This window comes from Aotus nancymaae, unplaced genomic scaffold (assembly GCF_030222135.1).
Source record: "Aotus nancymaae isolate 86718 unplaced genomic scaffold, 86718_ANA_hifiasm-v0.15.2.pri h1tg000032l_0, whole genome shotgun sequence".
In the NCBI taxonomy this organism is placed as follows: Eukaryota; Metazoa; Chordata; class Mammalia; order Primates; family Aotidae; genus Aotus; species Aotus nancymaae.
This window is the reverse complement of record NW_026988445.1, coordinates 25,780,057-25,797,072: the sequence shown is the minus strand read 5'-3', so window position 1 is coordinate 25,797,072 and position 17,016 is coordinate 25,780,057. Positions and strand designations below refer to the sequence as shown.

Sequence of the window (17,016 nt, the reverse complement as noted above, 5' to 3'; positions counted from 1 at the left end):
ACGATAGATGCTGGACACTGGGGACCTCTAGGGAAGCAGGATGGGAGAGACAAGAGTTGAAAATCTACTCATTGGGTACTGTGCTCACTACTTGGGTGACAGGATCATTCGTACACCAGACCTCAGTGCACATAATTTATCCGTGTAACAAACCTGCACATGTACTCCCTGAGGGAATACAAAAGAAAATGTAACTATTGACTCACAAAACTTAACTACTAATAGACCAGAAGTTACTGATAACATAAGTAGTTGAATGTTTAACTAAATATATGGATATTGAACTAAATATATAAATATATGGAGAGATGTGCCATGGTGATGGACTGGATGAGAACATAGTGATGCTGTCAATTCTCGCCAAGCTGACTTGTAAGTTAAATGCGATTCATGACATAAATAGTTGATTAAAGCATATTTTGTATATATATAATACATATTATATTCTTAAAGTAAGCTAGAGAAAAAATGTTAGTAAGAAAATCTTAAGAAAAAGTACATAACCATAGGTACTTTTCTTAAAAGTACAGAAGTACAGAAGTGCCGTACCGTATATATCAGTGCCTTCAGTTGACATTGGCTGATCACAAGATGAATTGTCTGTTTGAAATGGTGCACAGCTGCAGCTGTGGTCATTCAATCTATGGTCCATGTCAAGCAACTCAAATTTTTCTTGTAATGTCACGACTTTTCTCTGCTTCTTGGGAGCACTTCCGGCATCACTAATGATACTTTGTATGAGTCCCATGGGGTTATTCAAGGTTTACATATTGCACTAAACATGATGAAAAATACACAAGAACCAGAAAATATCACTTTTTGCTGTGAGAGGCAGTTTACTGGAGAGATGAACTGTGTGTGTGGGGCTAAATCATGTTTTAAGTGGATACTCACAACACTTGCGCTCACCACAATAGCAACAGAAAGTGGCTACACAGTTATCACAGTGGTACAGTATGTAGTGCAGTTAGTTTTATGCAGTTATAATTTAATACTGCATCTTTAAGTTTGTTTACTGAAAATGGCACCACGTACCATCTGTAAGTGTTTGTGTGGGTAAGTTCTGATAAATTTTAACTTTTTATAATAGAGTTGTATATATTTTATGTTAAGTAGGGATAAAATAGACTGGTATCTACATATATTTTATGCATTTATGACACCTAACTTTTTCTCAAATTTTTTGGTATTTCTAGACTATGTGAGTTTTCAAATTATCACAAATCTTTAATAAACTTTGCAGTATATTTATTGAAAAAAATCTGTATATTAATGGACCTGAATAGTTTGAATCCTTGTGTTTCGAGGATTGTCTGTAGTTTGGCAGTTTCTTAGAAAAGTAAACTTACAAGTATCATTTTGTCCTCCCAGCATTTGTGCTCCTAGGCATCTATCCCAGAGAATTGAAGACATATATCCACAAAAAAACTTGCACACATGCCAGGTGCAGTGGCTCATGCCTGTAATCCCTCCCAGCACTTTGGGAAGCTGAGGCAGGAAGATTCTTTGACTCCAGGAGTTCAAGACCAGCCTGAGAAACATAGTGAAATCCTGTCTCTATCAAAGAAGAAAAAGAGCCAAGCATGGTGGTGTATACCTGTAGTCCCGGCTACTCAGGAGGCTGAGGCAGGAGGATTGCTTTAGCTTGGGAAGTCCAGGTTGCAGTGAGCTGTAATCGCATCACTGCACTGCAGTATGGTGACAGCAAGACCCTGTCTCAAAAACAAAAAACAAAAAACAAAAACTTGTACACAAATGTGTACAATGTGGCAGCTTTATTGGCAGTAGTTCTGTGTTCATTTGCTAGAACTACTGTAAACAAAGTACAGCAGACTGGGTGCCTTAATTAACAGAAATGTGTTGCAGTTTTGGAGACTAGAAGTCTGAGATTGAGGTATCAGCAGGACTGTTTCTTTCAGAGGCCATGAGGAAGAATGTGTCCCATGCCTGTCTTCTGGTTTCTGGAGGGGTTCGGGCAATCGCTGGCATTCCTTGGCTTGTAGGTGCAGCACCCTGATCTCTGCCTTCGTTTTCATCTAGCATTTTCCCTGTGTGTTCATCTGTGTCCAAATTTCCCCTTTTTATATGGACGCCAGTCACATTGGATTGGGGGTGCACCCAACTACAGTATGACTTCATCTCAACTAATTCTAGAAGCAACAACTCTATTTTCAAATAAGATCATGCTCTGAGGTGATCTCTCAGATAAACTGGGAATGAGGACTTCAACACATAAATTCTTGGCACACAACTTAACCCACAACAGACCTCAAACTGGAAAAAACCCAGGTATCCTTCCACAGGGGATTGGTTAAACACATTGTGACACCTCCATCCCATAGATTAACACACAGCCACAAAAAGGGATAAACTGTTGATACACATAGCAACCTGGGTGAATCTCTAAAAAACTGGGCTGAGTGAAAAAACTAATCTCAAAAGTTTACGTATCATATAATTCTCTATTTATGTAAAATTCCTGAAATTACAAAATTATAGAAATGGAGACCATTAGTGGTTTTTAGGACTGATGTGGGGGATGAAGTGGAGGAAGGTAGGTGTGGTGGTAAATGGGATCTTCGCAGTAGTGGAAAAGTTCTGTCTTTACTCTGCCAGTCTCAGCATCCTGGTTGTGATAGTTTACTGTACTTTTGCAAGATGTTACCGTTGGAAGAGGTTGGCTAGAGTACAAGGGCTCCCGCTGTGTCATGTCTAACGACTGCATGCCAATCTATAGTTATGTCAGAATAAAGTTTTAATACAAAAAGTACCCATGACAGAGGTACATAATACATAGCTAAGTTCTCAGCAGATGTTATTATTATCTTTGTTAGAAGACCATTTTTGTCATACGATTTCAACACTGAGCGTGTTTACACATAATACATTTGTTCTTTACCTTCCCTCAAGGAACAGAAAAACAGCAGGAAAATCAAGGGGAACCAGCACTCATTTTTCACTGTAACTGAGTTCTGCCCTTCTTTCTGAGGCCTAAATGATGCTGTAAGAGCTCTCTTGGATACTGAAAGAAGTAAACTCTTTTTTCCTAATTTTTTTCCCGTGTTCTCCAGTGTATTACTGTGCTCAGTTATATTATGAAGGAGTTATGAGATCTTGTGCCTTTCACACTGCCTATTGTCTTCACTGGTGAAGGAACCACTTAACATGGGCACTTAACTATGCGGAAGGTGTGTATATGGTGGAAGTCCCCAGATGAATAGTTGTGGTATATGTTCCTTTTATGGTGGAGTAAAGGGATGCTGCATCCATTCTTATCTTCAGAAAATAAGATTAGAAACAGGAAACATGAGATTCATTTGCCGTGGAACTAGAAGGCGTGTGCCATCCCAATCGTCAATGTCTAACAAGAGTGTACAAGTGCAGTGAAAGAAATAAAAAGGAGGTATGCAGAGACGTCGAGTCAGGATGCGCCACATGGCAGTTCATAGACAAAGCCAACAGAACACAGATCTTAAATGCTGGTGGCACAACAGGAGCGGCAAAATGGTTGTTGGGAGCCATGTGAGCTGCGTGGGCTGGTGGAAAGGGGATACTCAGTGGATGTGGGTGAATGAGAAATGACACGGTCACGCTGCGGTTGTGAGCTTGGTGGTGAAAGAGGATCTGCCCTTGAACCTCCTGTCTCGGCCTTCACCCAACTCTGCACCACAAAGAACCTCACTAGCAACCTGTAAATGGCTGCTCCTGAATCAGCTCACTTCCTGCAAAGACAGTGATAAATTGAATGGTAGGGCAGGGTGAGGAGAACAAAGAACCGGTTCTGCAGGGAAGTACTATAGAAAGGATTCGAAAAACAAAAATAAATGGCAGATAGAGAACGTGCACCTAAAAAACTCCTCAATGCAAAATATCTGTGTTTAAAATAGTGGCTTAGGTTCATTTTTTAAAGAAAGCAATAATTTCCAGAAAACAGAAACTTAAACCCTGCATATAAAAAGGTCATGGAAGATGTGGTGAAGAAATGGAAGAAGATGAAACGAGCTGATCAAGCTCAGGCAATAAGTAGAAGAAAAAAATACAATAATCAATTATAAAGTCCTGTTTGGAAATAACCCAGGGAAAATTAAAGGTTATTGACAATATGGCGGGCGGTATTGCTGTGCCGGTGTTGAGAACAGCAAGCAAAACAAGGATAACGTGAGCAAAGAGTGAAATGATTTTTTCAGTGGTAAATATGGAAGACAAAGTGAATCAACAAACAGATATTTGCTATTCCTGCAGAAGGGAATCAAATAACAAAATGAGAAAAAAACTAAAACTACAACTCAGTAAAACTTTTCAGAACAAAAAGATTCGTTAAAGGTTTCAAATAAATGACTAAATCTCTTTCAGAATTATTGATAGGTTTTGCCTCAGCTACTAGACCTCTACTAAACAAATACATCTTTGTTTTACTGGTTTTATTTCTTCGGTTGCTGTATGTCTTTGAGTAATGTACATACAAGTGGAGGTTAGAGATGAGTGCAAAGTTGCAGCTAAAATATTCCCTGGGATGGCAGTGCTTACACCCTGGCTTGTTCAAAGTGCATCCTTGATTTTGGGTGCCAAAAAATGTTTACACAGTGATCAAAATACAGACATATATTGCAGTAAATTTACTTCAAAGCTTGAAAAAAATAATTCATTGGTCATAACAAGATGAAAAAGATGAGCCCCACCTTCGGTATTTCAACAGGATTATGTAGAGCAGAAATAGAAGAAATTGGAGCAATGTATACAATAGGAGAGTACACAGCTATTTAAAAAATGTAGCAACTCTAACGGGAATGGTATGGAATGTATTTTAAGTAAAAAATAGTAGGGTGCTATTTTAGATGTGTATCTTAGGATGTATTTTAAAAACTGATGATAGAGATTGTCTCTGGACAGAGGTACGAAGGGTACCTGAATCAATCAGTCCATTTTTTTATCTCTCCCTTTCTCTGTCTGTCTCTTTTTTTAAACTGTTACCTACACTATTAAGATTAAAAAGATGAATAGAAATGAAATAGACTTGTTTATTCAAGATATCTTCTTTACTAGAGCCTGGAAATTCACCATTAGGTTTGCTCTCTGATTTTATTCACTGCTTTTTATTTTAAGATGTAAATCCTTGTATGCCAGGTAGTAAATGTTAAGTCCCTTGGGAGAGAAGGAACATTACATTCTTTTGTTTTTCTTCAAAATACTTCTATCAGAGAAGATGCTCAATACACACTGATTGTCTGGACATTGACTAAACTAAAATGAACCAACAGCAGAGGATGCTTGCAATGATTCATACTGTTGCTTGAGTATGCAAATCTTAGCAGATTGTCATGGTTGCTCCTTAAACCCATTTAGCAAAATGAAACAGGGAATTGAGAATTGGAAATAAAACCATCACTTCTAAGCCATTTCCTACTCTTCTTTAAGAACTGTATTTTTTCTTTTTGGCTAGAAAGCTATATCTCTGCCTGTGAATGGTTGTCTAGAATCATATTAACCTCTCGGGCTTTATCAAGAGCTAAATGTACTAATGGCAAGAGTTGCTCCATGCCAGTTGTGTTTAGGCTGAACCCTTGATACAATATTTTGACCGTTGATCTTTATTAGGACATTGGACAAATGTGGTCCCAAGGTTCTTCTGAGCTCTGATCCATTCTGAGCTGATCTCTTAAAGTCTGACTCATACTTCAGTTATTTCCAGGTTCTTTAGGACAAAGCTCACTGTAACGTCTATGTTGCTACTGCCAACACAAGAATTAAGAACAGAAAAAAGCTTTAATAGGAGGCAGGTGATAAATATAATTGGATGCCCTTAGTATCTCTGATACAATCACACAGCCCTCTCATCTGTTAGCATGGCACTTTACAGCTGTGATTTAACCCACATAAGCCTGTATAAGGCACCTACTTAGATTCATTAAAAGCTCCAAATAAATGCCTAAATTTTTGTCAGAATTATTGGTAGGTTTTGCCTCAGCTGTTAGACCTCTACTTAACAAATACATCTTTCTTTTACTGGTTTGATTTCTTTGGTTGCTGTATCTCTGACTAATGTAGTGAATAGTTGTAGCTAAAATGTCTCCTGGAATGGTGATGCTTGCAGTATGCCTTGTTGAAAGAGCTTGTTGGATTCTCTCACAGTTGTTCAAAATTGGGCTCTGTGGAATCATTAGAAAAAAATTTCCTGACGTGCTTATGTGAATAAATATCCTGCCTGCTCTTAGCTCCTGTTTTCTCATCTGGGAGCCATTGGTAAAGATCTACCATTTGATCTTAATTTCTATAAGAGAGAGAAAGATGCTCTCAAGGGTCACTGAAGTTTCCTACCATAGAGGATTTTAAAGAATCATTTCATAGGAGCCTACCATGGGATGCAAAAAGGGAGCCAGCATACTCCCAAGGCGACCAAGTCTAAGAACGTCTAAACAAGTATCTTGTGAGGGGTGTGCTATAGTGTGTATTTTTATGGATGAAAATGACTCATTGCACAAACTGTTCCTACTAAATATTACCTTTCCTTGGAGTGAAAAAATAGACAACTTTCTTAGCTCATAATCTAAATTAGTAGGTATTCAACAGTGTTTTATCAGTCTCAGGTCAAAGCATTATTGCTGGACTGTGGCTATTAATATGTGGCTGTGGTCACATCTGAAATGTTTTCTTAATAATCCACTTTCCCCCCAACCAGAGCTGAATGGGGGCCAGTTATTCAGTCTTTATAGGGAGGGATGTCGCAAAACTTGCTCTGCTGAGCCGGCCTGGCTTGCTTGTGGTATGTGATGCCGTGCGTGCACTCATAGCACACTGACTGTTATGACCCTTGTTCCTCACTTCTGTCAGTAAAACCAGGTAGCTACTCAGATAATGCAGAAGCATGTTTACTCTGCCAAAGTTAATTTGAATAATCAGTCCATCCTGGATAAGGAAATATCTCCTCCGCACTCTGGTCATGATGTTATCTGAAAGCACATATTTAAAAGGGAGATGATACTGACAATTCAGTCTAATTTCTCAGCCTAATATGAACCAGGGAAAACCTAGACTTGCAGTTTTCCATAGTCAATCATGAGATTGGGAGGAAATACTGAGTGTAACCACAGGGCATTTCCATGGGCAGTAATGAGGTTTTACTACTAATATAATTGTATTCATTTTAAACCTGGAAAAGTCATGAATAATGAACCAGTTATATCTTCCATGAAAAATTTTTTAAACTTAATTTGTGTGTTTTCCACTTAAATATTAGAGTTTACTTTTCCTGCCTCAGCTAATGTCACAATTATATCTGCATAGATTATATTAATTTTTTCTTCATCTGCACAGTCCAGACAGACATCAATATTATAAGAGCATAATAAATAATATTTTAGTTCCACGTACATAGTTGTGTCAGAGTGGCAACATTACTATAAATGACTTTTAAAATTCTGTTATTTGTGTAATCTTTGGCTCTTCAAAAATTATGAGCATATTTAGGTTTAACTAATCTTTTTCCAGGTAGGTGTCTGATTAATACTACCAATTAGGTGTCTAGTTAATACCACTGTTCTCTTTTTACATATCCAACAAAAAATGTATTGAGTCACTACCAAGTACTGGTACCAGTGCAGATGATGAAAAAGATGTGGTGGGAACTTTTCTATCTGGATAGATGTAGGAAGTTACAAGAGACTATCACTTTCACTCTAACCTTAACATCAAGCCAGACACCCTGCAGTATTCTGATGTTTCAAACCCATCAGAGCTGAGTATGTAAAGAGAGACAGACAGTCAACTAAAATCCAGAAAATAGCAAGCCATTTCCATGAGAGAAGAGATCCACAGCTGCTTTTCTTCCTGGTGGATTAATAGAAGAAGAAAAATATTCCACAGACAAAGAGAGGTAAGGAGAAACCAGCCCAACTTTTGGCAGCTGCATGTGAGCTGGCAGGAAGGATTAGAATCTCAAGGAGCTCCAGACACACAAAAATCTACATCTGTCTGCCCACTCTTTTCCAGGGACCTTCACCAAATGCACAGGGGTACAGTGCCAAATGATGGAATCAGAACAGGTTTGCTGAACTGATTTACCCTGATGTATGAGGGACATTTTTTATAAGGACAAGGCAAAAGACTGCTGAAGGCTAGGAATAGAGCAGGAGAGAGGAAAGAAATCCCTCTGAGGTGTTTTAGGCCTTCACTAAGTACACTGCAGAAGTCCTATGAGGGCCAGTAGTTGGGCAGGAAAGCTGAGAATAATTCCACCAAAGTAATATTGGTCTTCACAGAATACACCATAGAGAACCTAAAGGCTGGCAGTTAGACAGTAATGCTCAGAGAGAGCACTACTTTGGAGAAACACAAAGCTAGAAGTGGTACTGGATCAAAACAAAAACACCTCCTTGATAACCCCATCCCCCTCAAAAAAAGCTAACAGACTGACAAGTAGATAGAGATTTTCAGAGCTTAGAAATTTTGTGGCTGGGCTTTTAAGGAGAACAATATTTTCGGAGTCTTGACAATATGCAGATACCCAATCTTGCTTAAGAGAAAGTCCTATCATGTCTTCAAACTTACAGTTAGTGGTCAACTGAATCTAGCAAAAGCTAGACTAAGTTCAGACCCATCTCACCTGCAGATTAGCTAACTCAGCCCTGAGAGAGGAAGGATTGTATCCTTTTGGGGAGTTCATTATTATTTACTTTAGTTTGTTATAATATTTTACCTACAATATCTGAACCACAATAAAAGTTGATGTATTATGTGAAAAAACATAAAGTCAAGAGAGAAAATAGTCAATAGAAGCAGACCAGACCTGGACCAGATGGTGGAATTATTGGACAGATTACACACACACAGAAATACAGAGAAACACACACACACACACACACACACACACACACACAATATATGTTAAAGGATCAGCAGAAAATGGATGATAAAAACTTAAAAAAGTAAAGGAAATCCCAAGATAGAAATCATAAAGGATCAAATAGCTGTGCCAGAAATAAAAAGTACAATATCAGAAATAGAGAATTTTTTTTTTGATGGGCTTAATAGCAAACATGACAGCAGAGGGAGGGAATAATAAATTTGAACAAGTGAATAGAAATTATCCAAACTGTAAAATAGAAAAAGATGAAAAAATGAAATAGGCTACTTGAGACTTGAGGATAGTACCAAATGATATAAATAATTATGTAACTGGAGTCTAGAGGAGAAGAGAATGGAGATGAGAAAAAAAGAAGTATTTGAAGAGATAGTGGCTAAGAACTTGAAAACTTCAACCACTGGAAAACAGCCAGAGAGAGACTGGATACAGATGATGTTAGGACCTTCTTTTCAGATTAGCTGTTCAAGGAAAGCCCATATGAAATGCCATAATTTGAGCAGAAATCAAAGCCCACGATAAAATATAGTTGAAGGCACTTTAGGCTGAAGAAACAAGTGTAAAAGCCCTAAATTGGTAGTAATCCTGGCATGTTTGAGGACGGCAGGAAGCTGGGGAGGGAGCAGGAAGCTGGGGAGGGAGAAGCTGTAGGAAATAATTTGGGGAGGTCAGCAGGAGTGAGATCATATGTGACCTTGGCTAGGCCATTATAAGAAGTTCTAGTTCTCTAGGCTTCTCCAGAGAAACAGAACAAACAATGTGTACACACACACAAAAATAAATAAATAAATAAATAAAATAAAATAAAGAATTGGCTTACGTGATTGTGGAGGTTGAGAAGTCCCATAATCTGCCATCTGCAAGCTGGAGGCCAGGAAAATTGGTGGTGTAATTAGTCTGATTCCAAAGTCCTGAGAACTAGAAATGATGCTGGTGTAAATTCCACTCCAAGGCCAGTGTCCTAGCTCAAGCACTCCAGCAGAGAGAGAATCCTTATTTCTTTCTTCTTTCTGTTCTGTTCAGGCCCTCAACAGGTTGGATAAACCTCATCCACAGTCGAGGGACTGCTTTACTCCATCCACCATTCAAATGCTAATTTCTTCCAGAAAGCCCCTCACAGACACACACAAAAATAATGTTTAGCCAGATACCTGGGCACTCCTGTGAAACAATCACATTGACACATAAAATGAACTGTCAAGTGTTGGGCAAAGCCAGCTATGGGAGGCCACTGGAGAGCCTTCATGCATTTAATGGGAATTGTTTGAACTATGGAGCATCCAGATCAATTTTCACGTTTGATTTCCTTTTCTAGAAACATTTTGAGACAAAAAATTTCAATTCAGTACAGATTTTTTTTACTGGTCCTCATGTGACATCAGTCTCCCCCATCAAGTAGGTCAGGACACTTGGAGGTCATTCTTGGGTGAGGATCATAATACATAATACTTTAAAGGTGCTAAGATCTGTTCAAGATTTTGAACATTTTAGCTCCACATTATAAGGAGACATTTTAGCCACGTAAGTTCCCACCAATAGAAAATACTCAGGTTCACTTTCACACAGGTCAGAAATGATGAATGCTTTAGTCACTGCAGCAATACTTAAAATAGGAACCATGCAGAAGTTAAAAGGGATGTGATGTGTCTGCATAGGGAGTTTTATTTCTGTGAACACTGCTTCATAGTCACTCTGCATGTCAGCTCCTCTGTGTTTCTCATGGCATAGGGCAACAGCCTCCCCTGGAAAGAGAAAAGAAAACTTACTAGAGCTCCAACTAGGACTTATTTTCTTTAAACTAAGACAAACACTTGATCTCCAAATTGCAAGTACAATTTCCAAGGACATCAGGATGGAGAAAACTGCTTCAGTTTTTGTGTCAGCCATGGGAGTATGGCTTAAATTTTGTCTTGTTAAAAAAAGAAGTTTAAGTAAGTAGATTTAGGATAAAAGTTTCATCTTTGTAAGATTTGCAATGCAAGCAACAAAATGACCTCAAGACCATTAAAAGAGTGTATTTCTGCATCTCAAGGTAAATGGAAGGACTGTATTTCTATTGTTTCTTGGGTCCAATTTTAAAATACAGTGTTAGGCAGGCCAAGGGCATGAGCTTGCTTGTGTTCTAGACCAAGAGCCCCACTCTACTGGCTTAACTGAAGTTCAATAGGAATTGGCCCCATGGGAGAGGAAAAGCCACTCTAAGCTTAAAATTAGATCAGGGATGCAGGGGCCGACATTAATAAATGGAGCCAGTGGAGGTGGGCAGAGCTGGCACCAGGTCTGTCAGAGGGGTGAGGCTTAAGCAGAGTTCTAAAGAAAAGAGGTGGATTAACCAAGATTTTGTGATACTCCAGGTCCCTGAGTTTATTTTTAAAAACACTTATCTGCTCCTATGTGCTAACCAATTCATTTCACTCACCAATAGAGACACTGCCAAAAGTAATGAGCTTCAGGAAGAAAGAGCTACAGTTACTTCAGCCTCGTAATGCCCTGTGTTTGCCAACCGATTTGGAGTCCACACTCCCAAATGGCTACACTGGTGTACAATGCTGAAGGACTTGCTCTTGTATTGTTCAGGCAGCAGTGTACAATTACACTTGAAAATGCATAGATTAGGTTGTGGAAAATCAATACGTTGAATTGAGAATATCTATGATGCATTTAGATAGAGGAAATGTATTTATGGTTCGAAGAGTAGCAGATCGCCCACTCATCAGTGGAATCACCTTTCTTTCTTTTTCAATTTCTTTCCTTTTCAATTTGTCTCCTTCGATTTTCCTGACTTAATCTTTTCTCATCCCTTTTTCATGCTTTCTAAATCTTACCAGTAGCATATGGACACACAAGCTGAATACACACTTCTGGCAATTATTCTTGGGAAATACTTTGGCAAACTGTATGATGATTGTATTACTACTCTTACCACCTGGAAGACTCTATTATGATAAAAACATGTGACTCGGTGGGAGGCCTTGCTCAAGGGCCCCCTGGGATGGCTGGAATGTGGGCTTGAACCCAGTGCTCTTCCAGGTTTATTTTTACTTGCTGGCATGCTCTGGGTATTGCTGTAGGCATCCGCCAGGAGGCGTCTACCCACGTTTCCACAAAAGGGAGCCTTGGACTAGAGCTTTGCCACCTCCACAGTCCTCCTATCATGTTCAGCCAAGGCTTCTAGGCTGGTTACAAAAGAGATTTTTTAAAAAGAGACCCACGAGTCTGTCAACTCTTTTATACTTCTTGATCTGTTAAAACTAATCTCCTGGGAACATGAGATAGTTGATCTGAGTTGGGAAAAGAAAAAATGATACAGGTGATCAATATGACTCTGTATTACTAATCAGAATTGTTAGAATAACTACCTAAGAAATTCATTATACACTTACCTAAACAAAGGAGGAATCACATTTGTAAGGTCACGGTACAGGTTTCTAGTTAAACATGGGGCATTGGGCATGTGGCTTCTCTCTGTCCACTTGCACAGTAAATGCCGGTAAAAGGCATAAAAGGCAAGGTCGACAGAGAAGAGGTGAGGAGTCAGGAGCAGGCTAGAGGTGTCCACACATTTTTGGAATATGTAGGGATTGGAGGAGTACAGACTGATCCAGCAGATGGACAAAGCTAAACTCAGTGCCTGCAGGTGTCATTGAACAGCAACTGTTAGAGTCCCATAATGACACATGACTGGGGGCTCTAGGTACCACAGACAGCAAGGACAACAGCAGGCAAAATTGCAGGAAGATCTTGGTATGTGACTTTTACACCCTCACTTTCCCTCTCATATTTCCTAGCTTCAGGCAGCATCACCTACCCTTTGCTTCTGGAGGAGCTTAGAACTTTGCAACTGGAGAAACTGTTGGAAGAACTCAGGCCTCAGGGAGCCCAAGCACCCTGTAGGGCAGTAGCCCACCCCAGGGAACACTGGCCGACGTCTAGAGATGTTTTTCATTGTCACAACTCAAGGGTGCTCCTGGCATGTGGTGGGTAGAGGCCAGGGATCGGCTAAGTATCCTCCAGTACACAGAGCAGTCTCCCACAGGGCTAGAGCCCAGGATGTTGATAAGGCGGAGATGGAGAAACCCTGTTCTAGGGTGAGGAGAGAGACGGCTGAATGCAGGAGAGGAAGCTGAAGTCTATGCACCGAATTACGGAAGCCGCAGCTCTCTTCTCGGCTCTGCTCCCAGAATGCTGAATGGCAGGCAAGGCTTGGGTGGCTCTTTTCCACAGTGATCAGAAAAGTCCTCTAGACAGTGACTTTGGGTGTGTCCTAATTGAAAAGCTCTCACTGCCCAGTCATCCAACAGTAAGGTCCACAGCTAGCAAGAGCCCTAGTGTGCACAGTGGTCCAGTCAGCTTTATAACGGCTTTGTTTTAAATATGAGTGACAAGAAAGAATTTTAGAAACATTTTAGAATCAGACATTTTAGAACAACCTCTAAAAGGAAAGGCATATTTTAAAATAAACCAACTGAAGTTAAATTTTCAGAAGTATAGACAGAGGAGAATTAAAAAGTATAGAAAGAAAGAACACTTCAAGAATATCTCTCCAAGGATATTAACCTCAAGGTAATATCCTTGGAGAGATAACAGAAGTTTCAATAGATTCTATGCTAAAGAGAGAAACCAGAGGACAGGATAGTGCTATGTGAAATTGAAAGTATGTTTGCTAAAAAAATAAACAGAAGAATTTATCAACAAAATTGAAATCGCCTGGACTGTAAAGTTAAGAGTCAAAGAAATTGACAAGCGGAAAGGAAAGATAAGAAAATGGGAGGCTCCAACATGTGAGTGCTGGAAGTTCTATATATAGAGAGAGATAATAAGGGAGAAAAAAATCAGTGGAAAACAATGCAAGAATAATTCCCCCAACCAAAGAATATGCACCTCCAGAGGGAAAGGCCTGCCAAGTAGCCAGCACAAAAAATTGAAAGAAAGAGAGAAAAAAAGGCAAATTATTGTGATTTTTAGAACATCAAAGAGAAAAAATAGGTCCAAACAAAGGAATGGAAATAGGAATGGGCTCCACCTTCTCTGCAGCATCCTGGTACTCTAGAAGGCAATGGAGTAGTCCCTTCAGAGTCCTGAAGAGCAATAGAGTAATCTGGGTGCAGTCATGTAAACTAGGCTTCTACACTTACTCAGAGCCCTCCATACAAGGTGAGGAAGGAACAAAGACATTTCAGGAAGTCAGGAGTACTAAATCTACCTTGTATGCTTCCTGTTTTGAGGAAGACACTGGGGAGGGGAAGAAACTGAGAGATGAAGCTAGGATCCCCAAGCAAGACGCCCAATCTCAGGGCACGTCTGAGGACAGGTACGAAGCAGCTGTGCACGTAGCCTGGCAAGTGCCAGTATCACCTGGAGATAAAGGCAGAGATCTCCAGGAAAGAAAAATGAATCTGAATGATTTCTGGATTTGTGGCACTAGTAGAGTATAGGTTTTAACTCAGGCAGACCCAGATTTTACTTGCTTAATCATGGTACATACAGAGGACAAATGTCTGAATTGTAGGATTGGTCTCATAAGTACAATCCTAGATCCAGAATCTGAGGAGGTCTTACGGAAAGGAAGAGAAAGAATCTGTCTTGGTTTTGTGGTCACATTTTATATCCAGTAGGATTCTGTACACTCCGTAAAATAAAACTGCTTTCTTCACTAGGTTCCTGAAATTTCTATCCAATGCTAAACAAATTTTAGGTGTGCCACAAATAAATGTCAGTTGAATGAATGAATATTTCAAATATGGATCTTAGTTCTACAAAGTGTGGAAGAATACGGAAGACCTCCCAGAAGTCTTTATAAAATACATTGAGGAAAGATAATACAAGTGAAATAGGCCTGGCCCCAAATGGAAAAGCTCAAGAAATGAATGTGTTCAATAGCGACTAAGAACTGGATAGAGTTCTTAAATTAAAGGAAAAAGAATGGAGCGATTTGGCCAGTTATGGAGCCAAGATAATCCTGATAAAAGCCACTTTCAAAAATTAAAGAATGGAATAAATGTGTGATCTTGACAATAACCCAACTCCATGATCTTAGGGGGGTTAGTGAACAGATTTAATGAGGCACCCAATTATTTTGAAAATCACAAAAACCTGACATGATGCCAGAGCTATGCAGAGAAGCTGCAAAACCGTTTTAAAAATAGGTGAATAACAGTCTTGAAAATTTGGTGTTAATCCTTTTAACAATAACATGATTAAAATGAGATGAGAATGGCAAGTCGCCCTCATTGTGATTTTTTTCGTGGCTCACAATTCCCTTGAGCTCTTCTAAAACTCCCTGGACAGATCAATTCTATTCAGCCTCTGGAAACAAGCTTGTCTTGAATATTAAAAGACAGAGAGGAGGAAAAGGGAAGTAAATACAAATTGCTCTAGTCTACTATTCATATAACTTGAGATCAAGGTGACCTGGCTGCTAATATTTTATCCCACGATTCAATCTGAGTAATAAAAGTTTTTTTTTTTTCCTTAGATTGAGCATCCATTGACTCATTTGTATCTGCCCTTTATGGCTCAGTCTTTTTCTTGATAATTGGTCCAACTCCTTCCTTTATTTTGCTTGTCTGACCTATGCAAACCTTGGAGCCCTGTCCCCAGCCCCAGCTGTCTTGCCTGGAGGCTGCGTCCTATGGTTAGATGTTGCTCTCATAAGACTGCCCCTGGCTACCTACACCTCCTGTGGCTGTCCTTCACCTGGCTAGGGACAACCTCCATCCGTATCTTCTTGGTCTCTGTTGCCCTGCACTCACTTGGATGCCATTTACCTTACTACTTTCTGTATACTCAGAATCCACTGTGTGTTTTGAGTTGGCCTATGAATGAGTTTGTTTTCATTGCCTTCTCTTCACCCCATTGGTTGAAGGAGGGAGGGATGATGGAGATGGCCAAATAAATGGCACCTGCCGCTGGACAGATAACATCGACAGCAGTTTATTAGTCACACACATTCACAGCCTGCAGGAGGAGACCACTGCACCAGGAGCAGCCAAATAGAGGCTGCACTTGGGAACATGGTGAACAAGCAGGGGATGTGGGAGGCAGACTTTGTAGTAACAAGAGGTTGAGGTGAACCCTGGTTCCCATGGGATGATGTGACTGGCTTATTTGAATAATTCCATGGGCAGGAAGGGAACTGAAGCCCGCCACTTAGAGAAAAGCAGGAACTGTGCCTGCATGTCTTAATAAGGAGGGTTGTTTGGCTATGGGATCTGTGGGAGCCCTATGGGGAGGGAAACTTGCAGTTGGGCCACTGGAGGCTCTCCTGGTTTTTCCAAGATGTCAAGGCACATATGATATTGAGGCTTAATTTCAGGCCTTCATACCACAGCATCCTTCCTGTAGCTCCTGACCTATTTGTGTGTTTATGCCTACCTCATCCTTTTCTGCTCCAGCCACTGCATTTGCCCTTCCATCTCTTACTGCATCATGGGACAGAGTCAATCTGCACCCACTGCACTGATCTACTTAGCATTAAAAGATCATGTAGCTTAATGGTAACTTTGTGATTGTTCACCTGAAATAAGTTCATTTCATAGCTGAGGAAGCTGAGGTTATTGAATGCCCTGAATATAGTCACATAGCTAGTTAGGACCAGAGAGAGCATTCTTGAAAACATGACTTTCAAGGTTTTTCATCAATAAATAGATTTTATTTATTTATTTTTTTTGAGACAGGGTCTCATTCTGTTGCCCAGGCTAGAATGCACAGACGCTGTCTCAGCTCACTGCACCCTCTGCCTCCCAGATTCTCCTGTTTCAACCTCCAAGTTGAGATTACAGGCACCTGCCACTGCACCTGGCTAATTTTTGTATTTTTAGTAGAGATGGGGTTTTACCATGTTGGCCAGGTTAGTGTCCAACTCCTGGACCTCGTGATCTGCCCGCCTTGGCCTCCCAAAGTGCTGGGATTACAGGCATGAGCCACCACACCTGGCTAATTTTTGTATTTTTAGTAGAGATGAGGTTTCACCATGTTGGCCAGGCTGGTCTTGAACTCCTGACCTCAGGTGATCCGCCCACCTCGGCCTCTCAAAGTGCTGGGATTATAAACTTGAACCACTACACCCAGCTGATAATATTTTAAATAAATGAGGTATTGTGATATTTTCTTAGTAAAATGCAAACAGAAACACCAAAAGCAGAGACTACCTGTAGCCA

At 40.0% G+C, this 17,016-nt stretch overlaps 1 protein-coding gene across 8 annotated transcripts in view; it reads left to right on the top strand.

The window, feature by feature from the left end:
- RGS7 (regulator of G protein signaling 7) overlaps positions 1-17,016 on the top strand; it is a 556,614-nt gene that overhangs the window by 79,740 nt on the left and 459,858 nt on the right. The gene's annotated exons all lie outside the window — the stretch shown is intronic.